Source organism: Ursus americanus, chromosome 2 (genome assembly GCF_024610735.1).
Source record: "Ursus americanus isolate L20-20 chromosome 2, mUrsAme1.1.p, whole genome shotgun sequence".
In the NCBI taxonomy this organism is placed as follows: Eukaryota; Metazoa; Chordata; class Mammalia; order Carnivora; family Ursidae; genus Ursus; species Ursus americanus.
The window spans coordinates 77,866,286-77,893,730 of NC_142128.1; the positions used below are offsets into that span (position 1 = coordinate 77,866,286).

Sequence of the window (27,445 nt, forward strand, 5' to 3'; positions counted from 1 at the left end):
GATGCGGCCAGGCCCCCACCCCGTCTGAGGGCAGGGGAGACGCATATGGAAACAACAGCCAGCTACTTGAGAGTGGCCTGTAGTCATCCCTGGAAACCAACTGGCTTTCACAGCACACCCTTCATCTGCAGGAGATGCCTTTTCAGATCTTCGGGTGGTTCTTAGAATCCCACTTAAGGCTCCCTGGTGGATAACCTTACGGATGCCCACAGACACACAGTTCATTTGGATTGTTCTGGATGTTTACTTTAGGGAGATAAATTTGTAATCAGCTCATAATCACATGGCATTTTCCATTTTGTAAAACTCGTACAAATGTAATCCTTAATTAACACCAGAATATTGGCATTATTATGCTTTGTTTACAAAGCATAATTTTAAAGGATCAGAGAGGTTGGGTGAGTTTCCCAAGGCTGTACAGCCAGTTTGTATCAGAGACAAGGTTTGAGTCCAGGCTTCTGATTGCAGGTTAGATTGGTGCCTGCTGGGTAGACAGAACTATCTATCCTTCCAGAGTGTCCTCTTCTCCTTCTGTTTTAGGGTCTTTGGGGCCCACTTTTGTTGTCTGCGTTGCTCAACCACCTTCCCTGACAAATCTAAGCAGAACCATCTTTCAGAAGGGGATGGCCTGGCACACAGAATTCTCCCCGGGGAGATCAGAGCCTGGGCAGCTTTCTGAGCAGATGCTGTTCGCTGGGATACCAAGCATGGCGGAGCAACTTACCTCATAGTCACCATGCTGCCCGAGGACTGCAGACATGACTCTTGCAACGTCTATAGTCGCTGAAGAGGTAGTTACGGTAGATCTCCCAGCTGCGAGATGGTGGACGCCCCCTCTCCTTACAGTAAGCACAGGGCAGTACTTCCCTGCGGAGAGCTGGTGTCTGGATTCTGAATGCTGAGAATGAAACAGAGGGATAGGAACTTGAGTTTATTCTAAAAATGAATGTGCTCTCTGATTTTTAAATGACACTTCGCATATTACCAATACCGTTCACATTGTTACCACGTCTAATCCTTACCATAGCCCTGTGAGGTACGATAATTCCCATTTTCAAGACTGGGGACGCTGAGATTTAAAAGGGCATAGATGGCTTGTCCAAAGTCACATGGCTGATACATGGTAGAGATGGACCAAAGACCTGGCTCTTCTATCTACAAGTTCAGGGCTTTTCACAGATGGCAACATTTTTTTACTTTCCATGGGTGAGAAGTTTACTAACAGTAAATTCCAAGATGGATTAGAGCTAGGCACTTCTAACGGGGATCCCTTTAAATTCCTTGTAACATTATTACTTATCTCTAGGAATCATAAAATCAGGCTAACAGCATCTAATCTACCCTCATCACAGACCCATGATCCGATGTCTTAGCAGGTGTTGTGTGAGGACAAACTCATGAATGAAGAGACTCACCAGTCGCTGCTAGAGGGTAGGTGCTTGGGCACCGCCTGGGACTCTGCCTTCAGAGATTCCAGGCCGGCCTAGTGCTGCCCCAACAAGCATTCACAGAGCAGCACCGGGTTTCTCGCGGGAGGCCCACAAGTTTGAGAATAAATGTGTATCACAGTCCCTATCTTCGAGGAGTTTACACTTTGGTGAGATTTATTACGAAATTTTGAATGGTAATGTACAAAACAGAATAGAATGAAGTGCCCATCTGTTTGATATCTAGTCCAAAAAGGTTTCATGAAGGAAGTAGGTCTTGAGTGCGTCTCAAGAATGGGTAGGACTTGGAGGGGGAGGTTTTCCATTCTGGTGGAGGATGAAGTGCCAAGCAGGTGGAGTGTGGGGGATGCAGGGCTCCTAGCACTCTGGCCACAGTGCACACATTACTTGAGTCCTGGAGCCAGGTTTTAATCTCTGAGCCTTTGTTATCTGCCCTTTCCTCTTCTGGAAAGAACCGCTCTCCCTTGCTTCCTTGTCCCCCTCTCGCTCATGCCCCATCTACCTGTCAACACTGGTTCAACCTCCCTTCCGTTAGGAGACCACCTGTGCCCCCTGCTGAGCTTGGCCTTCCTTTGCATGGCACTGACTATGCGGCATGATGCTGTGTTCGTAAGTCTGTGACCCTTGAGAACAGGGATTCCCTGCTGTTTTTTGCATGGCTGTTTGTTGAATAAATACAAATGAAAGATGGCAATGCAGATTGCATGGACAAATCTGCAAGAACAATCCTGTTACAGGACCATGTGGGCTGACACCTAGAGCCAGTGTGGCCCTGGGCCACTGCGTCTATGATGCCTAATAAATCTGAATTAATGTTTCTTTGATGAATGAATGGTTGATGAATTGACTGAATTATACATATATCATGATGAAAATCCATCATCACTATTCAGCTAAAACTTGATGTTTTAGTTTTTTTTTTTTTAAGATTTTATTTATTTATTTGACAGAGATAGAGACAGCCAGTGAGAGAGGGAACACAAGCAGGGGAAGTGGGAGAGGAAGAAGCAGGCTCATAGCGGAGGAGCCTGATGTGGGGCTCGATCCCAGGACGCTGGGATCACGCCCTGAGCCGAAGGCAGACGCTTAACCGCTGTGCCACCCAGGCACCCCTGATGTTTTAGTTTTAACCTTATTTCCTTGAAGTCAATGCGGCTTAAACCAGGGAAGAGTCAAGACGTGCAGAGCAGTTGAGCAATGTCGAGAGGGAAGTGACACTGAGGGCCGGAGCCGAGGGCTTACTAACAGCCAGCAGGCAATGGGCAGAGTCTGGAAGGGCAAGAGAGGCACTGGAGACGTGAGCAGGAGCCAGGGAATTCAACTCTTTCCTGGGGCACAAGTAGACCTCAAAGCAGGGTGTGTTATAGGATTTTTTTTTCTTCTTTTAAAGACAGAGGCCCCTGACTGAAATGGAGAGAATGCGCACAGGCAGAGCAAGACTTAGGACCCAGAAGACTGGTTTTAAGGATGTTACAGAAGCTGGGAATACAAGCTGGCGCAGCCATTATGGAAAACAGGATGGAGGTTCCTCAAAAAGTTGAAAATAGAGCTACCCTATGACCCAGCAATTGCACTACTGGGTATTTACCCCAAAGATACAAACGCAGTGATCCAAAGGGGCACCTGCACCCCAATGTTTATAGCAGCAATGTCCACAGCAGCCAAACTACGGAAAGAGCCCAGAAGTCCATCAACAGATGAATGGATAAAGAAGATGTGGTACAGATATACAATACAATATTATGTAGCCATCAAAAAATGAAATCCTGCCATTTGCGACGACGTGGCTGGAACTAGAAGGTATTATTATGCTAAGAAAAATAAAGTCAATCAGAGAAAGACAATCATCATATGATCTCACTGATATGAGGAACTTAAGAAACAAAACAGAGGATCATGGGGAAGAGAGGAAAAAATGTTAACAAGACAAAACCTGAGAGGGAGACAAACCATAAGAGACTCTTAATCTCAGGAAACAAACAGGATTGCTGGAGAAAAGGGGGGTGGGGGGATGGGGTGGTTGGGTGATGAACATTGGAGAAGGTATGTTTTGTAGTGAGCACTGGGTGTTGTGTAAGACTGATGAATCACAGACCTGTACCCTGAAACAAAAATACACCATATGTTAATTAAAAAAAAAAAAAGATGTTACAGAAGCTTGGGTGAGAGCTGGCGGAGGCTGCACTAGGGGGTTGGTGGCGGGGACAGAGAGCAGCAGAGGGGTTTGTGAGAGGGCAGGAGCTAGCAGGGACAGAACTAGTGACAGCCTGGCCTGGCAGGGGGCCGGGGTGCTGGTGATGCGGGTACAGGAAAAGGAGCCGAGAATGATCTGGCTCAGGAAGCCGGGTGGATCCAGTTTAGTTGAGGGAACCTAGAAGAGAAGGTACAGTCAGGCCGAGGGGCAAGAAAGAATGGGTTATTTCCAGAATTATTCTACACGTAGGCTTTGTTCTGAGTCTAAATTACACGATTTTTGAGATGTAGCTATACGTCGATATGGATATATTATGCTTTCTCAATTAACAGAATACTTTCCCATATTATTACAGATGCTTCATAAACATTATTTTTAATAAGGGGCAAACTGGGAACAAATACACAACCTGTCAGAGAAAGTGAGTGGGACGTGCTGACGGAAGAGGGTTTCCCATGCTACATAAGCACAAGGGCAGGCCAGCTGGCCCGTCAACAGGTCTTCCAGGAGGGCCTGTCTTCAGCCTGCTGAGTGACACAAAGAACTCATCGTGAGCATACAGGTATACTCAGGAGGCCCTGGGGGAGTGCACATCAGCCGCGGGGAGGTCTCGGTTACAGGCGCACAGCCTGCGAAATGTATGAGGGACCCAGAGAACAGTCCTTGACCTCAGCAAACGGAGGGGGAGGTAGGGGCGGGCTGGCGGGGAGGCTCTGTGACCATGAAGGAGGGTCTGAAGAAAATGGTCCCAACAAGCTGGGAAGAGAAAATGAGACTCTGTCCTTGAGAGTATTTGGCAATCTCAAAAGCTGAAAACAAATACTATCATTATTACCCACATTCAAAACCATTAATTCAAAACTGATGGAAGTTTTCCTAATTTTCATCTATAAAGCAACAGGGGTAGAAAGGAGACTTTTTGCTACACTCCCCTTTGCATCTTTTGACTCATTCAGCTGTAATTTAAAAAAAATTACATCTATGCAAACCAATTCTCTCTTGTTCATTGACAGTAGTGATGGAGAAACAAGTCAGATCACCGCGGGTTTTTTGACTTGTCCAGAAAGAAATCATAAAAAGAAAGGGAATGACTGCATCTCACAGTGACTTTATTCATTTGAAAAGCATGATGCCATTCCTAGAATAACACTGAATGATCACATATTGAGTTAAGAGAAAATAAGCCAGAATGGCTTTAGGGGGAAAGGACATGGCATTAATGTATAGGACTTACATTCCAGTTGCATTAACCTTCCTGGTGCCTCAGTTTTTTCACCTGTAAAATGGGCATAGCAAAACCTACCATGAAGAATCATTATGAGACTCAACTGGGAGAACTTCTGTGAAGGCAGCTAGCACCAATGACCTGCAACTCTATCCATGTCTGTTCATCAAATCTTAGAAATACCAACTTTCCGCAATTTTTTAAAAATTATATAATAAGTCATCTCTGGAAATAAGCACCCAGGGCTAGGATGGGGTGACCAACCGTAGGCTAGAGTTCAGGTTTGCCCATGACTGTTCCTGTTTTAGTATCAAAATTCCTGAATCTCAGAAAATCCCTCAGTCCCGAGCAGACAAAGAGGTTGGCCAATGTAGCAATAATGGTTACTAATGATGCCATCAAGAACCAAGTTTCTTTCTTTCTTTTTTTTAACTTGGCCTATCTGACTATTGCTTATTGCATCATGGTTGCAAGATGGCTAATGCACTTCCAGCCATCATGTCTGCATTCCAGGTAGGAAGGAAAGGGAATGGCAAAAGGATCAAAGGCTTTCCCTTAGAGAGGTTTGCCTCTTACTGGAAAGAAAGCTTTCCTTAAGATTTGCACTTAGACTTCGCTGGCCAGAACTGTTTGGCATGGCCACCTCTAGCTGAAAGAGTAGCTGGGAAAACTGAGGACAGTTGACCTTTGAACAATGTGGGGGTCAGGGGCACCAACTTCCTGTGCAGTGGAAAATCCATGTATAACTTTTGACACCCTAAAAACTTAACTACCAATAGCCTGCTGTTGACCAGAAGGCTTACCATGAACATAAACAGTCAATCAAGACATATGTATGTTGTATGTATTACATACTGCATTCTTACAATAAAGTAAGCTAGAGAAAAGAAAATGTTAGGAAAACCATAAAGAAGAGAAAATATACTTAGAATAGTGTACTGTAAAAATTCCATGTAGAAATAGACCCGAGCAGTTCAAAGCCATGTTGTTCAAGGATCAACTGTATTTTGTTTCCAACCCCACAACAGAGGAGGCCAGGAGAGAAAGTGATGAAAGTCTCGGGGTGGTCAATCCACAGGTCTGCTACACCCCCTCCTCTTTATTACCCCAGCCAATGCTGAGAACCTACTATGTGACAGGCAGTGTGCTAGGATCTGCAGAGGGCAGAAAGGTGAGTACTGTACAGCGCTCATGCCAAGTAAGCTCACGGTCTGGTACAGTCTGGCATAAGGCAGAGGTGATTATGTCAGAAGGCATCCAGGAGTGAGTGGGAAGCTTACTGGCAAATCTGGCCCAAGATGCAGGCAGCAATGACAGGGTTGGGGTTAGCCGGGCCACAACGAACATGACGCATCTTCCAAGTCAGGATAAACTCAAAGATGTGAGGGCAGCACTTGGCAACAAGAAAGCTCCAGGAAGAAAAGCCAGTGGGTATGAGAAGAAGGAAAGTGTGTGTAGGGTAAGTACCTCTTATCTCTGAAAATGACCTGGCTTTGGGGGCCTTTGGTTGTTGCTACAGCTTTAGGGAGTCATTTTGAAAACAGGGTGTGCACAGGAGGTCTGAGTGACCTTGAAGCACACCTACCACAGAGCTCTAAGAACTCCTCATGGAGACAAGTCACCTCGAGTAAACAAGATTCCAAACCCACCCGAGAAAGAGAAAGCCAAACCCATATCGTCTGTTTGAGGATCCTGTTGGGTACCCAAGCCCTCGCCTTACCCTTGTTTCCTAGCCTTTTGGCCTCTGAAACCAGCCTCCTCCTCTCTCCCAGCCTCTCAGTTGTTGGATCCACATCCAGGCTGGCCTGGCCAGCCTGAGCCAGGAAGTGCAGAGGCGGTGACCCTAGTTGCCGACCAGGGCCGGTGCCTAACGCCGGTGACCTGCCCAGGTTTCTAGGCGTGCGACAGGACGTCTCACCTCGCCTGGGTAGGGTGCTGGCCAGACCACAGTACAGCTCCTGCCTTCATCTGCTCTCTGCGGCCGAGCCACTGCAGCAGACCTGTAACGGTCCTTCACAAGCCTTACATTATCTCACGGAAGCAGCAGAAACCCCCGCAAGGTGGGAACAGGCATCCCCAGGTAGCTCAGGAGGAAATGAGGTCTGGGGAAGTTAGGTAAACTGCCCCAGATTACCCAGCTGTTTAGGGGAAGAGGTGGGACTTAAACCTGGGTTGGATTCTGAGGCCTCTGCTTTTCCCACTGTTGTACACCATTTCTCTATACACAGCTGAGCTCCCTAGTCCCCTTGCCTGCAAGCTCATCTTCGCCCAGACCCCTGGCCCTGACGGCATCCTCTGGTGGAGGGTCTTGATTGCCTGAGCCTGTAATGAAGCTTCATTTATTACTCAACCCAACAAATAGTTATCGAGTACCCTCTACCTGCCAGGCACTGCGCTGGGCTGCTCTGTTGTCTTCTGGCTGCCTGACTGTGCCCACAGCTGGGCCCACTGCCCTCCAAGGACCACTGGATGCCAGAGACGGCTCTGTGTTCGGGGTGCCCTGGCAGAGCTGCTGTGGCCTGTGCCATCCAGCCCCAGTGACACAGCTGGACCCCCCTTCATGTCCCCCGTGCATCAGCGGCCCACTCTGGCTTGGCTTCTTGCCCTTTGCTGCCAGACCTGTTTCCAGTCTGGGCCTGGCACAGTTACCGCTGAGGCGGGTCCAGTAATGGCAACGCAGCAAGTCACCGCTGTCATCAACGTAAGGCGTGCAGAGGATGGGAAGGAGTTGAAACAGCCGGCAGATCCATCTGATTCTTGATCAACAATATGGTGAAGGTGGGGATTACAAGAGAACGTATTTTGGGGGTGGGGGGATGAGCTGCCAATAGTCACCCTCTCCTCACCAAATGGAGGGTCCTAGAGGGCTGCCATGGAGGCACAAGAAACGGAGGCTTGGGGGGATGGGTAAAAGGGGTAAAATCCAACTTTACGCAGTGTAGCTGCATTTTTTTTCTATTTGTAAAAGTAATACGTGGTCATTGTGGAAAATTGGAAAGTACTAAAAAGCATAAAGAAAAAAGAAAGTAAAAAAATTGGTAATTACTAAAAGTATAAAGAAAAAACTAAAAACACTGTGTGATTCCATTACTCAGAGATGATAACTACTGTTAACATTCTGTGTTTACCTCTAGATATTTGTCTATGCACATATGTCGATTTATTCTGTACATAATATTTTGTACCAATATTGTATCACTTAACACTATATTGATACCCTACTTGAACAAGTGTTTTAGGAAAACGTCCTTTTCCATGGCTCCACAGAATTCTACTATATGGGCATGCCATAATTTATTTGGGCTGTTTCCTCTCCACCCCCATTTTGTCCTAAATAAGTAATACTGAGATGAACATCTCTGAACCTAAATATGTGTGCACACATCTGATTTTTCCCTTTGCCTGAACTCTGAGGGACACTGTGTGACAAACCACTTTGGCATGATCTGTCCCTTTGCCCAGAAAGGAAGGATGGGGGTGGCACTCGTCACCACCAGGCTTTCTGAGCAGGAACTTTGGGGATACCCAAAGGGGGACATGCCAAAGCAGGGGACACCCCAAAGCTTCACTTCTCTTACAGATTTTGAGGGACCCTTGCTTTATTACTCAGAACTCTTTAGCTTAGAAGTCTGCTAAAACCAGCTCAAGCAGACAAAAGAAATGGAGACAAGAATGTCAGGTGGACACCTAGCCAGTCCTCAGGGAAGGCCTAGGAAAGAGAAATACCAAATTTCCTCTCCTCTCCCTCTCCTCTCCTCTCCTCTCGTTGCTTCTCATGGACCCATGCGTCTCCAATTTGAGAGTGCATCAGAATCACCTACAGGCTCATTAAAGCACCAAGTGCTGGGAAGCCCATCCCCAGGTTTCTGACTGAGCATGGTTGGGGCGGGACCAAGAATTTGCATTTCTAATACATTCCCAGGTGATGCTGACGCTGCTGGTCCAAAGGACCACGCTTGGAAAACCAGTGTTAGAGTACAACATGGCTGTTGGTGCAGGGCAGACACCCGCCAAGATGGCTACCACGCCCTGGTTTCTGAGTGAATCCCACCCTCTCACCGTGACCCTGCCTCATGGCACTAAAGCCAGGATGTTACCACCTTCCATCAGAAAAAGACCTCCCTTGGGGTGCCTGGGTGGCAGAGCGGTTAGGCGTCTGCCTTCGGCTCAGGGCGTGATCCCGGCGTTGAGGGATCGAGCCCCACATCAGGCTCCTCCGCTATGAGCCTGCTTCTTCCTCTCCCACTCCCCCTGCCTGTGTTCCCTCTCTCGCTGGCTGTCTCTATCTCTGTTGAATAAATAAATAAAATCTTAAAAAAATAAAAAAAAGAAAAAGAAAAAGACCTCCCTGCCAAGAGGATTAGGCCCAAGAGGGGGTTGAGGTTGCTAAGGCCTTTCTCTGAGAAATGACTCAGTCCGTGTTCAGGTGGCTCTCTCATGGTCTTTCTTTCCTCTGGCCTGACATCTGGATGCTGAGCAGTGGCTAAGGAGCATCTCCCTGTCTCAGACCACTGGCTCCAAAGGGCTCCTCCGGTTCAGGTACCCATCAAGCAGGGCTTGCTGGGGAAGTCTGGGTGACCCTCCACGGGATACGGCCACAAGGAAGGAAGGACCCTTCCCCAGGTCTTAGGTTGCTTGAAGCCTCACCAAGACAGTGACTCCAAGAGGCAGCCTACAGTGGGCAACTTACCATCCACCATGAAGCCACAGAGGAGCACTGGTGAAAACAATATGACATTGTGAGAAAACAATATGACATCGTGAGATTAATAATCCAGTAAGATTATAAAAGAAGAACCAACACTTACTGCACTCCTACTTATGCCAGGCACCAAGGACCTTACACTGATCGCCTGATTTATTCTTCCCTACAAAGAAATTAAGGCACAAAGACTAGGGTGCTTGTTCAAACTCACTCAAGCTCTTAATACGACCACTCTTCAGCTACTCTTAGGAGAAGACAGAAAACTAAAAAAGGGCACAGGGGAGGAAACAAACACAGGTAGTCCTTAATTCGATCCTTCTGTTAACACTCCAAGGAGGGGAGCACTGTCCCCATTTTATAGGCAAGGAAACTGAGACTTAGTGAAGAAGCTTCGCAAGGTCACACGGCTGGTGGAGCCCAGGTTTGTGAGCCCCCAAAGCCCATCTGCCCCCACATCTCCCAGTACACTTCCAAGGAGCCGTTCCTGGCCACTGGGGAAACAGGCAGGCTTCAGCAGGGTGGCACTGGTCAGCTATGGTTTGTTCAGTGGACAGACAGCAGGGCTACATACATGCCTGCAATGAACAAATGCTCGGGGTGTGAATATGCAAGGCCCATCTGTCAACGGAAGAATGGCACGTAACGGCACATTCTTGAACATCCTTCTAACTGGACAATAGAAAAAAAACGACATCTGAACATTCTGACAAGCAAAAGTGATTACAAAATTTGTAGGCATTAAAGACTCAGGATATAGAACTATTTACTATTACAATCTAAGACTGCAATTTAGCTTCTACATATATGTCACATACATGTTACATATAGAACAGCCTGGAAGAAAATATACTATCCAGTTAAGTGGACTTCCCAGGACAGTAGGCTTACGAATGACTTCTATGTTCTTTTTTCCTTTTCTTTCTGTATTTCCCAAACACAATGATCTTGCAATACTTTTACAGCCATGAAAAGAAATCGGGTTCGTTTACAAAGAGGCAAGAGCAGGGCCTCTTTCCTGACACCATCTATCAGGGAGAAGATGAAGTCCCTCATCCCGTCCCGACCCTCTTCCTTTCCTGCCTTCCTGCTTCACAAATTGATTTTCCAAGACTTTTCATTTGTGAGTTGTTGATGTTTACTTTACCTGTTCAAAAACAATTTTTGTGCGGGTGGGAGAGATGGCATTCCATGGTTCCAGGGACTCTGCTCTAATGCCCTCAGGGAGGGCTCTAATTCAGCAGTGCCTGGAACACTCACAGGAGTCCTGGTCTCCTCAGAGATTCCAGCCTGGCCAGCCGGATGTGGGCTTTCCCCTGAAATCCTCAGCAGACTTCTGATCACATAACCCTTGAGGCTCATTTTGCTCTCTCTACCTCTCTCTGCCCTTAGATGATTACCTCTTTAGAATGCAAACCCTCAAACTCAAGTTGAAGTTTCTGTGCTCTTTAGAAGTTTAAAAAAATCATACCAACCTGGAACTTAGTGATTTATTAAAGTTAACTCCATTTTTTTATTGTTATGATTCTGCTCTCATAAATTTCCATTTGTATTTGGAGAATTTTGACCCAGATACCAAGGTGTTATAAAGAAAAATCCTGGAGCTACATAAAAAGAAAGCGGATACCAAGAACGGCTACTAAAGATTGAAACAAAAAAGTAGTTTTAATTTAAAAACTAGTCCTTAAGTTGACTTAAAAAAATAATTCAAAAATTCCCCCCACCCTCCCTGTACCTAGATTTGAAAAGGACCTTTCCTCCTCCACCCTGTGTAATATTTTTTAAAGTTTTGGGCTCCATTTTCAAACTAAGTTCTATATTTTTAAGGGTGACACATGCCAAGTAACCAGAAACTGGCCTTGGCTTGGAAACCCTCCCAGTTCTTGTAAACATGCCATCACTAGTTCCTTTCAGGATGATGAATCCTATTGATTGGCTCAGATCGGCTTGTGACCCAGCAGTGGTATTAGACATTGGCTATAAAGCATCTCCTTATGAATTTTTCATTGGCTTGAGTGTCTGCAGAGCCGGGCAGCTGCCTCTCCAAGTGCTCACTCTCCTTCCTCGCCCTCCCTCCTCCTCTCTGTGTCTTAGGGCTGATGATGCCACTCTGCAGGGCCACGTTATTGGATCAGAGCGATTAGCTTTACAGTCTGATTTTCTGAGTCGAATCCAATTTCTTTTTCAGGTGCAGCGAGCTTACGAGTAGTCATGTGCTTTTTGTTTTGCGATGGCATCACAGGATTACTAGCAGATGCAGTAAACTGAAGTCATTTCCCATTAACCGTATTCCTCATGATACTAAGACAATGTGTCACTTTGCAGTTGCATTCCTGAGAAAGAGTGCTTCTAGCAGCTCAAGTAAAAGCTGACAGAGGCAAACTCTTGAGAAGCACTGTGTCAGGCACTTTCAAAAATACCTTAGCTCACGATTCTCCTAACAACCCCAAGAGAGCAGGAACATCATTCCCCCTTTTACGCTGGTAGAAAGTGAGTGTCTGAGAAGTTCGGCAGTCTTTCCGAATTCACATTGTGGATTTTTTGAGCTCACGCTGAAGCAAGTGGTAGGATGAAACCCCAAGACTCCAGACTTGACCAGGTGGCTAGAGCTAATCCAAGAGTCATCTTTTGAGAGAACAAGGGAAAGCTTCACTCAAGAGCACACCTGTGTCCTGCTACACCCCCACAGGCTCTTATATTCTATATCTGCCCTGCGTGAAAAATTCAAGGTCTCATGTCTAGAGAGAGAGTTTGTTTCTATTAACATCTGTTTCCAGATGAAATTGAGTTAAAGTAAATTTCAAGCGCCAATTTAGGGGAGAAAATGACACAAGGTCAGTAGGGTCACTGGTGGTTGGAGAAGGGTAGAGGCCTGAAGGATTAACTGTGAGTGCGGATGAGTCTTCGCTCTCACATGCGGCCCTCTCCCTGGTCCTGTTTCCTTTGGAAAACACAGAGGCCCTTTGAGAAGCCTTTAACACACACTGAGTGGGTGCTCTGAGTCCCTATTCTACAGCTGACTACTGCCAAATAGTTTGTTGTACAAAGAAGGAAGGAAAAAAGTAAAGGAATCAGGCAGCGCCCCGTTGTAAGTGAAAGCCAGAATTCCTCCTGGTTTCAGTCTCTGCTAAGGGAATCTTGACCGTACTCAGGAACGGCGGCCGATTTTAATGAAGTGTATCGTTCATCTCATTCACAGCAACCTGCATACCTGAGCCATGAGCCTCTAACTGCCAAAACAGTGATGCCAAAGGAAATCTCTGTAGCTATCTCTGTGTGCGTATTAGCATAGCACAACTGTGCCACGTGTTCTTGATTTTTTGACATAAATCATTAGGTAAGATTGAAGAACAGACACTAACACACACCTAAAGGGTCCCTTCTCTAGAGGCCAGGAGTGAAAGGATTACATTGAGATGCCTAAGACTATGTTGTTTTTGCACCTGGATATGAGGCCTTTTCCTAGACTGACCCGCTTGATTTTAAACACTCAAAGTCCCAAATGACTCCCGAGGAATTCCAAAAGTTAGTTACCTGAGCCAGATTGAATAGAAAAGTCACGTTGTGGATTCTTCAAAACTCATTGAACTGGCACCTTTGTTGGGATGATCATGATTTTCTAGACAGCGGCTGTTCGCATGTCTACTTCGTGGATATTAAAGATTTGTAGGACAGGATTGCTACTCTTCACTGAACATCTCGTACCAATTCCACAGTTCCCACGCCCTCAGGACTTACCCGAAATGTACATTTCTTGGTAAATTTTCCATTGAAGAAGATGTACAAAGGATTGCATTTAACTCAAGGATAGCCATTCTGGAATATCACATGTGAAAGGAACTCCACCTGTCCTCTAAATTACTGCCTAGATCCGCAGTCCTCACTCCCAGTGGACATCTTCCCTGCTTCCTGATGCTTTATCCTGAGGAAAGAGCCCTTGGTAGAACACCATAAAACCACTTCCTTACAACCATACTCTCCTAAAGCTTTGTAAGCTCTCATTTTCCTGTATTTTAGATTTTTCTTAGTGGAGTAAACAGCTAATAGTCCTCCCACCTCAAGAGAGTTCACTAGTTAAATGAAGTGGTATTAAAGAGGATGAAGTTCAACCAAATTTTTGAAACTTTGGCTAAATGGCAGGAGAACATCTTGGAGTCACATGCATCTTCAAGGGGCACAGTCCTGGCCTCATGACAAAGATGACACAAGATGACAGGGCATCTGAGGAGGATGTTTGCATCCGCCTTGCAGTTTATGGGCGAAAGAGCGGGTTGATTCTGATGACTATGGTGAAGTCTTCTTCCTCCTAGTCCAAAAAGGTGAGTGGTAAAGCATTCCCCGGTCTCAAGGTGGAGCTTCCCAGGAATATCATAGATTATGAGCATTGATTTATTTTCTATTTTGGTGGCAAATGTTTTTCCTAACTAGTGCGGTGACCATGGCGCAGAAGAATATTTCTGATTCCAGCTCGGAGAAATAGTGCGAGAGAAACAAAAAAACAAACAGAAGAAAATCTTTTCACTCAAGCTCATTCAAGCTTTTAGGGGGGTGCTACCTCCATGTCAGCGAATAGCTTTCAGGATCACCTCTGTAATCTCATTCACCCCCAAGACCTCCACACCGCCCCCGCCCCCCCCCCCCCCCCCGGTCAGGAGGACATTTCACTGGCTCACAGGAAGGCGGCCCTCATACTTGTGTTGTCTTCGGGTGTGTCCCACAGGCTGGAAGTTGCCTTCTCTTCCCCACTCTAATTGAAGACAACGTTCAAATTCAACTTAGAAAGGCCCCTCCTGCTATTTCAGTCCCTCATTATTCCAGCTTTGAAGCTATCAGTAGACTCATCCCACCATTAAGCAGAGACCATAGTCAATCCCCAGATCATCCTTTAACCAGATCCCAGTACCTAGCACGGAACAGGGGTCCATGACGTTAGTGAACCAAGTTAATCACTCTGGCTCTGCTTGTTGTGCAGTTCCTTGCCGGTTCCTGTGTAGTTGCTTCTGACATGCTGTCTCTTGCTTTCCCTTGTATGTACACATCTTTGTCGTCTTCCACAGAATCCAGTCCCTGCTGCTGCTGGTCTAGGAGGTCATCAGCAACTATCTGTTGACTGGCCATTGGCAAGGGAATAGATGATGGGATGCTACGTAACAGATAGACACTAAACTGGACCGGTGTGTAGTTTGAAAATTTGGGGCAAATTAATCACTTAATGGTGGAGCTTCTACAAAGAAACCAGTCAAACACCTCTCTCTTTTCCCCATCCTCTGTCCTGTTCCCAGCAAATTTCTTAAGAGAGGAATCTGTATCTACTCCCTTCATCTCATACCTTGTCCATTTAAATCTGATTTTATTTCCCACACTCCACACAGATACACTCTCTGAAATGCTCCCACTAACATCCAGATATAATAGCTTTTCTTGAATTCTAGCCTCACGAATCTTCCCAATGAATTTGATGTGGCTGTTAACTATCTTCTTGAAAAAATCTCCTTTCCTCATCTTTGGAGCGACTGGAATACAGTTTGCCTCCCATCTCTAACTTCATTTCTGTCTCCTTTGTTGGCTCCTCTTGTGCCTCGCTTAAAACATGGTCTGTCCTAAGCTGCACCCTCAGCTGAAAGTCTCTTCCTTGTTTATACACCCTTCCGGTGATCTCAACTACTCCTACTCTTTCAATTAACACCTCTGTGCAGATGCTCCCAGATCTTTACCCCTCAATGTATTTACAGAATTCTTTCATATTTCAACTGTCTGCTGGACCACATCATCTAGATAATCCTTCTAGACTTTCAGATGCAGCCATTTAAAAGTGAACAAATCATTTTCTCTTCAAACTGGTCCCTCCTAACTTTCCCATTAATACTTGAGAAAGAAAACATGCTGCTGCTATTGAAATACATCCAAAACTGTATAATCATCCACTCCTTCATTTCTCTCAATACCATATCTAATGAGGTGACATTCATTGAGGTGACATATATAATGAGGTGACATTAATTGAATGCCTACCAATGCCAGACTCTGGGGATGTAGTGTGGAAAAAATAAAGGGGGGTGAGAGGAGGGGAAGAGGGAGATCTTATCCCAGAGCACTTATTATAAGGGAAGGACAGAAATTATTTTTTCATTTAATGAATGTTTCTTGAATAACCAGGCACTGTTTTGGGTACGAAGTCCTTTAATTCCACATCTGCAGTGTCTCTCAAGTCTACTCCAGTTGAGTTTAGGTCTGGTTAGAACTTCCAGATCAATGTTTTTTAAATGAGAATGGGTTTGTTGCCTTAGTATTTTATTTTTTCCACTAGTAATTATCGTATTAGCTGTTGGTTGAAAATAGATACTTCAAAGAGTATTTATCGTAAATCATTATGTCCGTGATTTTCCTATTTTCTTTTTATATTAAAATTTTATTTGCTTCCTTATCCCAGACCCTCCATCCTCTGTCTCTTTTGTGCTTCAACTCAGCCAGATGCCACCATCAGACAAATATTCCTGCAACAGAGCTTTAATTGATTCCTTACTTTGAAATGTTGGAAGTCTCAGCAAATATAATCTCAACCTGTCTTCCATCCAGGTAGGATTACTCAGTGTTCACAAACATATCCCACACTTTCTCGTCTTACCCAAAGTTGTGCCCTCCAAGTGGAATGCCATCTGGTCCACCACTATTCTCTCAAGTTCTTCTCTTCTTATTTTTTTGGGTTTTTTTTTTTTTTAAGATTTTATTCATTTTAGAGAGAGAGCATGAGTGGGGGGGAAGGGCAGAGGGAGAGGGAGAGGGTGAATCTCAAGCAGACTCCATGCCCAGTGGGTAGCCCGACAGCAGCTTAACTGACTAAGCCATCCAAGTGCCCCAAGGTTTATTTATTTATCTGAGAGACAGAGAGAGAGAGAGACAGCCTGTGCCAGTGAGCATGGAGGCAGGGAGGGGCCGAGGGAGAGAGAGTCTTAAGCAGACTCTGCGCTGAGCACAGAGCCCAATGCAGGGCTCAATCTCACAACCCTGAGATCATGACCTGAGCCGAAACCAAGAGTCAGAGGCTTACCTGAACCACCCAGGTGCCCCTCAAATTCTTCTCTTCTCTTTCAAGTTACAGTTCACTTGCTTTATCATTATAAAGATGTGTGCCTTATTCTCCCTAACGCTTGCAAAGACATTGAAGACCACATTATGACGTATGACCCATTGCCCCACATACAGCTTGCAAAGGGGCTTTCTCATCATGATGCTGAATAAGTATGTACTAAATAAATGTTACCAGAAACGATTTTCTAATGGTTTCATATTTGTACATTATTTCTTTCTATCATGATTATAAAAGCTTCAAGAGCAGGGACCATGTTTCCTCCTTTCCCTTCATTTTCTACATGGTTCTTGTACAGAACTACACATAGAGAACAAGTATAAATGTTGCTAGAATGAACAAGTGATAAGTTATGTCTATTCATAGAAAAACAGTTTTATGTTAAAATCTGTAGTCCTATTCTACAGTCTAAGATTAATACCATGTTTGGACACTAGGAAAAGAAAAAAACTGTAGCTGGTATATTAACATCCATAACATTCTTTAGCTTTTTTTTTTTTTAAGATTTTATTTATTTATTTGAGAGAGAGCGAGTAAGAGCATGCTCACATACAAGCAGTGGCAAAAGCAAAAGGAAAGGGAGAGGGAGGGAGAGAATCTCAAGAGACTCCACACTGAGCACAAAGCCCAACACAGGGGTCAATTTCATGACCCTGAGATCATGACCTGAGCCGAAATCAAGAGTTGGACACTTAACTGACTGAGCCACCCAGGTGCTCCTAGCTATTTTTTCTCTTTGTTTCCTAAAGAACTACTGCTTCTCTGTAACCAAATCTATCACTTTTTATGTGCTTATTTTGTAACTCTGCTTCACTGAACTTCACTATTGGTCCTTTAAAAAATTATCTTAAGTTTTCTTGGTAGATAATCATTATTTGTAAAGATAATTTTGTCTCTAAAATAGTTATATCATTTCTTTCTTTTTCTTATCTTATTGCATTAGTTAGAATTTCCAGATCAATATTTTTAAAATGGAAAGAATAGGCCTCTTGCTTTTGGTGGTTTTTTTCCTACAAAAAATGACCGTGTTAGCTGTTGGTTTAAATTAGATATTTGTTTTAAGAAGTATTTATGTATCCTAAATCACTGTATCTAACCTTTCCTTTTTATATTAAAATTTTATTTGTGCTCTTATCTAATTGCTCTTTTAGACTGAGCTATATAACTTAAGTGAAGAGGAGATCTGGCAATGGTTCAGTGATATGATTAACTAGAGACAGTGAAGCCAGATAACTTACATAATGAGTCATTTGGCCTACCTTTACTGATAAAATAAGAGAATCAATGAATATGGATTAGCCTTTGTATCATTTAGAAATGAACTTTCTGGGATAAAGGGGACAAAATATGAAAATGCTAGTGAATTTTTCCATCCTTTCATTCATCTATTCAACAAACATTTACTGAGTACTGCTGTGTGCCAGACATTATTCTAGTGCTGGGCTGTAAGAACAAACAAGACAAAGTCCCTGTTTTCATAGGGTTTTCATGCTAGAGAAGGCAAATGATAAATTAACAAATAAGTGAGCAAGATATTTTCAATATTCACAAGTGATAAAGATAATAAAATAAAGTATTAAAGAGGCACTGAGAGGATGGATTACTCCAGCCAAGGTGGTCAGAGAAGGATTCTCCAAGAAATGATATTTGAACAGAGACCTAAGAAACAGCCAGCCACATGAAGATGGTAGGGAGACCACTGTAGGCAGAAGAAATAGCAAACACAAAGGCTCTAGGGTGAGAATGATCTTGGCGTTTTGCAAGGACAAGGAAAAGGCTGAGGAGCAGCACTTGGAAGGAGAACAATAGGATATGGGTTTGGAGTGGCAGGAGGACCAGAGGATGGCGAAAAATCTAGGTTACATGTACTCAAGAAATCATTTTTAAGGATGAGGATAGTAATACATTTGCTAAGATGAAGTATTTATACTTAGAATATTTACAATGCAAATTATAAACATTTATAGAATTAACTCAAATCTTAAATAGGAAATAGGCCTAGATAAAGCAAACAAACTTTCTCCTACATTCTCTACATTCTATCCCACATCAACATTCTCATTTACTTGTGTTTGTCACCTTGAATGGCAACAAAGATCTTAGGATGATCACATGCATTCCTGAGAGCAAAATTTTCTTATGCAATAGATCGTGAGCCACTATCTTGTTGCGGGTTTAGGTGATTCAGAGAGATAGATCATCCCAACTAATTAGCCACGGGCTTTACAAAGCTGAGGAGTCAGTCACATCATCTCTACTAGCTGCAACCTTCATGGTAAGTTAAACAAAACCACATGACTTAGTTCCTTTCTTTGTACTCTTACTTGGAGAGAAGAACCAGCAAATGAAACACTTTCAATCCCTACTAAAATTGTCCAAAAATAAAGTATGTTAACAAATGGGTCTGCGTGACTCAGGGTGGTCACTTGCCATGTGTCTTGATTTAGACTCTGGGGCTATTTTTGATTTGTCATCACTGGCTGGCTGGCTGTTTGGTCTCAGATCAGGCCCAGTACACTGGTCAAAGCAGTCCTTTGTCACAGCACAGAAGCTTGTGGCAAAAAACCTGGCAACTTTCTGTCCCTTTGTGAAAGAAGAACATTGTATCCCAGTTGTGGCTCAATTCTGCTGCCTCCAAAGGGCCAGTCAAGCTATTGTCATGTTATAGCTTTAAATGTTCCTATGATGATCATGTTTTTGGAAAGAGTGGGTCACCAATGAGATCTTGGGGTTCTAGTGGCTTTCATGGTGATGACAACCAGAAAAAAGCAGGGGCATGTTCCTCTCCTCAAACATCACCAGGAGGTCATCACCCCCCAGGCAAGCCACATACTTAGCACAGGGCCTGGAATAGAGTAACCCGCTCAATAAGAGTCACCTGGTTATTTCTGTATTTTGCATTTATCTGGCCCCCAAAAGGATTCTTTGGAAGTCTCTGGAGCAGCTCTCAAAGATCAGTCCATGAATTAGGCCAATCTTTTTTCACTGGTCTCCAGCAAAATGAAAAAAACTTAAAAATTTAGAAAACACACACACATGCACATGAGGCAGTTTATTATTTATCACTATTTAATCACAGTTTAACTGCCTTTACACGGATACTTTTGTCCCATCCTAGTATGTTTTTCTTCTCTTTTTTTTTTAGAGAGAGAGCGTGCACGCAGGAGTGGGGGAGTGGTACAGAGGGGCAGAAGGAGAGGGAGAGAGAATCTTAAGTAAGTTGCATGCCCTTTGTGGAGTGTGACTCGGGGCTCGATCTCACGACCCTGAGGTCATAATCTGAGCTGAAATCAAGAGTCGGGCACTCAACCAACTTAGTCACCCAAGCGTCCCCCTACTTGGTTTTTCATAAAGTCCACATGGCCTTTCTTTCAGTAGAGAATGTTGTTGTATATGGTAGTAGTTGTTATTTAAACGTCCTAACTTGGCATAATTAAAATGCGAATCTCCTCAGTTTTTTGGAAATTAACTGAGGTATAAACCTTAAGCCTGGGACCTCTTATCTAGATGTTTTTAGCCTCTATGGCCTTTCTGGTCCCTACTATAGTATTTGGGATGAATAAATGCTCACTCTGTAGCCTCTTTATCAATTTGCATCCTTCTTCTATGAGAGGTAGGGAAGGTATGGTAACAATTCAGGAAAAAATATTGGTTAATAATATTACTATCATTAGTATTTATATTAGTCTTGCAGAGGGACAGAAAATAAGGCCCCCAAAAAATAAAATGGAAATTTTTCATGTGATAAGAAAGCAAGATCAGGAGGTTTTCTAATCAGTACATCAACCTGTGAATGATTGGTTTTGTAGTAATATGTTCATATTACTTATACCTTAAATATTAAATACTTCCATCCCTTCAACTTTTGCTGTCCCTAGTTTGCAAATATAAATGGTGCTTTAGATATTCCTTTCAAGAAATATTTAATACCACATGGAAAATGTAGATTTTCTATAATTAAATCAGTCTTAATCATTGCTTAGATTATGCTTCATGACGCAGCTTATAAAGAAGAACATACAATAACTAACTGGCTATTTTTACCCTAGCTAGAGTACAGGACTCTGAGATACAGATCTCGTATTCAGCTAAGTCACTGACTTACTGTGCCACGTTGGGAAATTGCTTAAGGTGACTCTATTCTATTTTTTTTTATTTGAGACAGTAAAATTTGTAACTAATGACCCATCATCAAGGATGTTGATGAAAACAGATTATTACAAACGATGGCTTCATCTACCGGAAGGGTAGTTACCCGTGTATTTGAAGGTCATGTAACTACCATCCTATATCTGTAATAAATCATTATTAGCATAAAGAAAGAGTAAAAATTTGGTTTAATAAGTTCATAATGACATTAATAACAGCTACCATGTATCCAGAATTTATTAGGTATCAGGCATTATGCTAAATGCTTTATCAACATTGTCTGATTTACCCTTTTAGGAAGGCACTGTTACTACCAACTTACAGTTCAGGAAATCGGGGCTTTTGAAGATAATTCCCCATGAGTAATACATGCTGGGCTGTGAGGCCTCTTGGGAGACAGGGAGAGCACGGACTCCCTCAGAATTTGTGTGTGTGCTGACTGGGCTTAGTGGGTATGGACTTCCCTCCCCAACACCTAATAAGGTAATATTTTCCTTTTTATTCCTCTAGTTCCTTCTATAAAGAATTCTTCATTTCCCTTTGTCTTTTGTCATTTGACTTTCATTTCCTGTTTTGGGTTTTCTTCTGTTAACACCACGAGCCTTCAGTCCTGCCCTCTCTCACTCCTCTTCTCAGTGGATGTGACCCAAGTTCCAGTTTTGGAGACTTTCCTTCGTGTTTCGGTTCCTTGCATAGTCTGTGTTTAGCAAGTGAAGTTACCTTTTATGGTTTCCATCTGTTTTTGGCACTTTTTTTCTAGTTTTCCTATATTCTTTTGCCATTCATACAAGTGCCTTATGGGGGTTTCCTCTGGAGCCCTCTAAACTTCAAAAATTTTTTTTCTGATTTACATGCTGGAGTGTATTAAAATATTTTATTGAAAAGGACTATAAATACCTACAAGTTTTGTGTTTGTTTTTGCTTTTATAAAGAAAGCAATGCATTTTTGGTTTGGGATTTTGTTTTTGTTTTCTCATTAAATAGCAGTTTTACTGCTTAACTTGAAATATGTCAAAAGTCTTCCTATCTTTGAAAGCGTATACAACTTAAAAACAGCTTTTGTGGCTTAAAAGATTATGTAGATATTAAGCAAAACATTCAGAAGAAACTAAGTGCCCTGGGAAAATTTCTCTGACTCCAGCATTTAGAAAGCTAGTATTGTTTTAGAAGATATAACTAAGGAAGAAGACCTGACAGCCTCTATTTCTGGATAATGAAGATTTCATAGGATTTTAAAATTGGGAAGGGTCGTAACGAACTTCCAATTTAACATTCGACTCAGCATAGGCATACCTCTCAACGTTCCTGCCATTTGGTCAACCATCCTCTGGTTTCACATGTCCTGTGACAGAGAGCTTACCACCTCACTATAGATCATTCCACTGAAAGCCTTACTCATTGACAAATTCTTCTGTAAAAACCCCTTGAGCTAGGCTTGATGGAAGACACTCTTAGCCACAAATTGTAGCATATACATATTCTTTGTTAGAGGACTGCCCGCATATTTGTGGGGTCCGGGGCAAGAGGACAAATGGGAGAACCACAGGCCGTAGGACTACATGTGTAAAGGTTATAAATCAAGCTAGCAAACTGTTGGGTAAAGGTTATTCTAATATATCTATCTTGACAAAAACACCTTTCTAACACCTGTTAGAGACTGAATTGTGTCATCCCCCCGCAAATTCATGCACTGAAGCCCTAACCCCCAGTGTGACTATATTGGGAGATAGGCCCTTTAAGGAGATTATTAAAGTTAAATAAGGTCAAAAGGGTAGGATGGGGCTGGTATCCTTATATGAGGAAGAGACACCAGAGATCTCTCTGCAGGTGTGTAGAGGAAGGGCCATATGAGGACACAGGGAGAAGGGAGAGGTATGCAAGTCAGGAAGAGAGGACTCGCCAGAAAACCACCTTGTGGCACCTGGATCTTGAACATCCAGCCTCTAGAACTGTGAGAAAATAAGCATCTGTTGTTTAAGCCACCCAGGCTGTGGCATCTTGTTATGGCGGCCCAAGCTGACGAATACAACACCCAAGCTGAGAAATCGGTGAAAGGTGTGGTTTTTTTACATGAGCAAAATATGAAAGACAACAGAATTTCCCTATTATATCATATGTCTGGGTGTCTGTTGATGAGCTGTATTGGATGAGTAATAAAATAAAGACATACATAATTCATAAATGCTATATAATTACTTTCACTTTAGTAAAAGCACTTGGTTATGTGGTTATAATCAAGATTTTCACATAATTTACATTTTATTGGACCTGAATTGTGTTAGTCACTGAAGCAGATGTTTAGTGCTGTAGGCTGTACCATGTCAGGGCTGAGCACCAGATCCTAAGACAGAGGAACCCATGTGTACTTTAGTACGGGGTGTGTGTGTGTGTGTGTGTGTGTGTGCGTGTGTATTTAAAGGGCCCCTAAAGCCCAGCATCCAGGGCAGAGAGCCTCTCTTGCCTGGGACCAAGGGTGCGATGCCGTTTTATTTAAACCCAAACCTGTAAACATCACATACCATATCTTTCGGCCAACTCTATATTTGGATAGTATCTTTGAGGTGTAGAATTGTCTTAGGACATGAATACCCCGTAGAGTTTCAGAATTTTTTCCTATATTTGAGGCCATTTTATTCAAATGCAAAACACATTTTATACACCAAAATAAAGAATAAAGAAATGAATAAAACTCACTCTGTGCAATCAGAACTAAATCCTGTGATTATATCATACTCCACATGCAGGTCTTCATCTCACCCCACATCCATCTATCTCTGAGCTGCGTTTGCCAAAAAGCTGGAAGTTAGGTTCCAACAGCAGAACAAAGACAACTTAATATCTCCCCACAAGCTCACCCCAAAAATCCCACAAAAAACAACAAAAAACCAACCTTATGTGTTTATCTATACTTGGGCAACTATCTTTTCTTTTACTTAAAATATTTTCTTCACATGAAGAAAACAGTAAAATAAGTTGTATTACAAATACTGATTCTCTTGGCTTTTCAAAGTCTCCTCTTATTTCCTTTCTCCTAAAGGGGATATAAGAACTAGGTTAATACTCGCTCTTGGTTTTAAAAAAAGAAAAAGTGCAAAAAGATATAAAATGAAAGTAAAAATCTTTCTCTTTATTCTTAACCCTCAGTAACATTTACCAGCGTTAACCACTGTTAACATTTTCTTGTGGAACTTTCCAGAAATTTTCTAGGCATACACAGGATTTTTTTTTTTAATCAATAGGATCATGCCATACATGCTCATCTGAACTTTACCTTTTTTTTTTTTAACATTACAATTTATCCTGAAGATATTTCCATTTTATCACACATAGAACAAGTTTATCTCCTAAAAGCTCTTTAAAAATGAAATGAGGTAGTTATCTACCATTAACACCAGATCTGGGGTATATCAGGCTCTCAAAAAATGTTACTTTCTTTCCACCCTTTCATTAACAAAAGAATCACAGGAATTTGTGATTGTGATCATGGAGGATTCGGTCACGTAAATCCAGATGTGGGTGTAGAAAATCACAGAATTACAGAATTTAGAGTGGATGGCTCTTACAGATTACTTGATTTACAGGGTGGAGCCTGTACCCAAACCAAGTCTTTGCTTTCAGTTTGGTGTTCCTTTAATCATTTTCTCATTTCTAATATAATTTTGATTTTTATCTATTTTTCATTTTAAATATTAAAGTAGAGCATGTAAAGGTGTTAAACAATGACAATAGATCAGGCTGTGTATGCAGCTTAAAAGCAACAAGCCAGTAATTTTCATTTAGAGAAGGTAACTCAAACCAAAGATAATATATGGTTTATTTGAAAAATATTAATCGTGGCAGAAAACTCAAAAGTATTACTTCTGGGAAGAAGGACTCAGGGTCTGCAGCGTGAAAAAGACTTACTTCTTCCACTGTCTGAATTTGTTTGCATATACATTCATTTTTCTGCTTGAAAAACTAGAATTAATATGTGTAGATAGTTGGGCAATGTTTGGTATCCTTGTGTTTTGCCTGAGGATACATCCCTGGAAGCCTTTAAAATGCTAATGGGAGGAGTAGAGATCTGGTATTCAGGGCGGAAAAGAGGTGGGTTAAAATAAAGAATCCAAGAGAGTGCTCTTAACATTGGAAAGGGAACAACACTTGGGAGTTCCCTGTGGAGGATAAAGGGAATTATGATAAGAGCTTATACCATGCCCTCAGCCAGTGAATTTACTTTGCAGCTGGTCTAAAAAACAGGTTTGTTGGAGAGTAAGAGAGAGGCTGGGGGGAAAAGAGAAAAAGATTACTCCATTTAATCCGGCTGAAAAATTTAGGGAATAACTGATTGGGCCAACATAATAGTGATGGAGAATAAGCTCCTTTGTTCTGAAGAGACTAGCTTGTTTTTCTCCTAAACATACGATGATCCAAGGAAGTCGCCTAAAAAGAGGTTAGGCAATCTATCACATGACCCAAAGTCACCCAGCTCAGACTCCCATCTGAAAAATAGAAATTCTGAAAGACTCATGTTTACATCACAACGATGGAGTGAAGGCACAATAGAGCAAAGCAAAAAAGGCTTAGGCTTAAGTTTTGGCAATTCAAGTACTGTGTTATTTAAAAGTCATTTAAAGCACAGAACCAGAGAAGTGGAAGGAATCTTAAAGGTCACTGAGCCCCCTCATTTTCCAGATGAGGAAACAAACAGGGGCCCAGGGACTCATCTAGTCTCACAGATAGTCAGAGAGGCACCAATAGTGGAATCCATGACTCCTAAGTCAGTGCTGGCGCTACTACTGGCCCCTCCTCCCACAGACTGTTTATTTCCAGAGGCCTGATGTTCACCCATCCTATGCCTACCCCTCTTTTAAAAATGATTTTATGTTTCTCTTTTCCTTCTACTAATTGTATGAAACTATAAATCTAATACAAGGGGATCGTATATCTTTACTTGAGGAAAATGTTGAGCGGACACCTAAGCTATGTAAAGACACTTCCTTTATGAAAGGTGAGGGAAAATAATGATAGTCCCTCAAATCGTTCTGATCCTAGGGTACAAAGGTGGAAGAGAAGGTGGGTGCGAAGAGGCAGGTACCTTACTGAAACATTCATATTACACACAGATATACATACACCCACACACACAAACACACACACACACACCAAGTACACCAAGCATATTAGATAAAAACAGACCATGCCCATTCAAGGGTAGGAAATAGACACTGCAAGAGAAAGAATAAGAGAGCCTTGATTCAGTCCAAAAAACCGGTAATATCTATGCTTTCAACAAAAATTTAAATGTACGTTATTGTTGACTATAGTCACAACATTGTACACCAGATCCTTGGAGCTTATTCATCTTACTTAACAAACTTCATGCTTGTTGATTAGTAAATCCCTATTTCCCCTTCTCCCCAATCCCTGACAACCACATTCCACTCCTTGATTCCATGAACTTGACTACTTTAGATACATCCTATTAGTGGAATTGTGCAGTGCTTATCTTTCTGTAACTGACTTACTTCACTTAGCATAATGCTCTCGAGATTCACGCATGTTATCGCATACTGCAGAATTCCCTTGTTAAGGCTGAATAGTATCCCATTGCATGTATATACCACATTTTCTTTACTCATCCATCTGTTGATGGACAAGTTTAAGTTCCTTCCATGTCTTGGCTATTGTGAATAGTGCTGCAATGAACATAGCAGTGCTCATATCTCTTTGAGATCCTGATTTCAATTCTTTTGGATACTCAGAAGTGGGATTGCTGGATCATATAGTACTTCCACTAAGAATTTTTTAAGGAATCTCCATTCTGTTTTCTAAAGCAGCTGCACCATTTGGCATTTCCACCAAAAGTATGCAAAGGTTCCAATTTCTCCACATTCTCACCAACACTTGTCTTTTGTTTTGTGATAATAGCCACTCTGAAAGGTGTGAGGTGGTATCTCATTATCATTTTCATTTATTTTTCCCTAATGATTAGTGACATTGGGCATTTTTTCATATACCAGTTGGCTATTTTTATGTCTTCTTTGGAGAAATGTCTATTCAAGTCCTTAATGTATTTTCTAATCAGATTATTAGGTTGTTGTTGTTGGTTTTATTTTTTTACTATTGAGTTGTAGGGCTTCCTTATATATTGTATGCCAGGATTCTCCAGAAAAACAGCATCAATTTATACACACACACACACACGCAAGAAGAAATTCATTATAGGAATTGGTTCACATGGTTATGGAGGCTGAGAAGTCCTACAACCTGCCACCTGCAATCTGGAGAACCAGTAAAGCCAGTAGTATAATTCGGTAGGAGTTCAAAGGCCTGAGAACCGGGGGAACCTATGGTATAAGGCTTAGACTCTCAAGGCCCAAGAGCCAAGAGTTCTGACATCGCAAGGGAGGAAAAAATAGATGTCCCAGCTCAAGAAGAGAGAAAATTCACCATTCCTCCACATTTTTGCTTGGTGCGGGCCCTCCATGGATTGGATGATGCCTGCCCACTTTGGTGAAGGTGGATCTTCTTTACTCAGTTAACTGATTCAAATACTTAGCTCTTCCAGAAACACCTTCACAAACATACCCAGAAATTATGTTTTACCAGATATCTGGGCATGCTTGAGCCCAGTCAAGCTGACACATAAACTAGCCAT

General features: G+C 42.6%; 1 long non-coding RNA gene across 1 annotated transcript in view; it reads right to left on the minus strand.

The window, feature by feature from the left end:
* Positions 1–348: 348 nt before the first annotated feature.
* The window catches only part of LOC123785876 (uncharacterized), a 36,929-nt gene continuing 9,832 nt past the window's right edge, over positions 349–27,445 (minus strand). The window contains exon 3 of the long non-coding RNA XR_006777799.2: positions 349–898. This is a non-coding gene — a long non-coding RNA (uncharacterized LOC123785876). The remainder of the gene's footprint in view (positions 899–27,445) is intronic.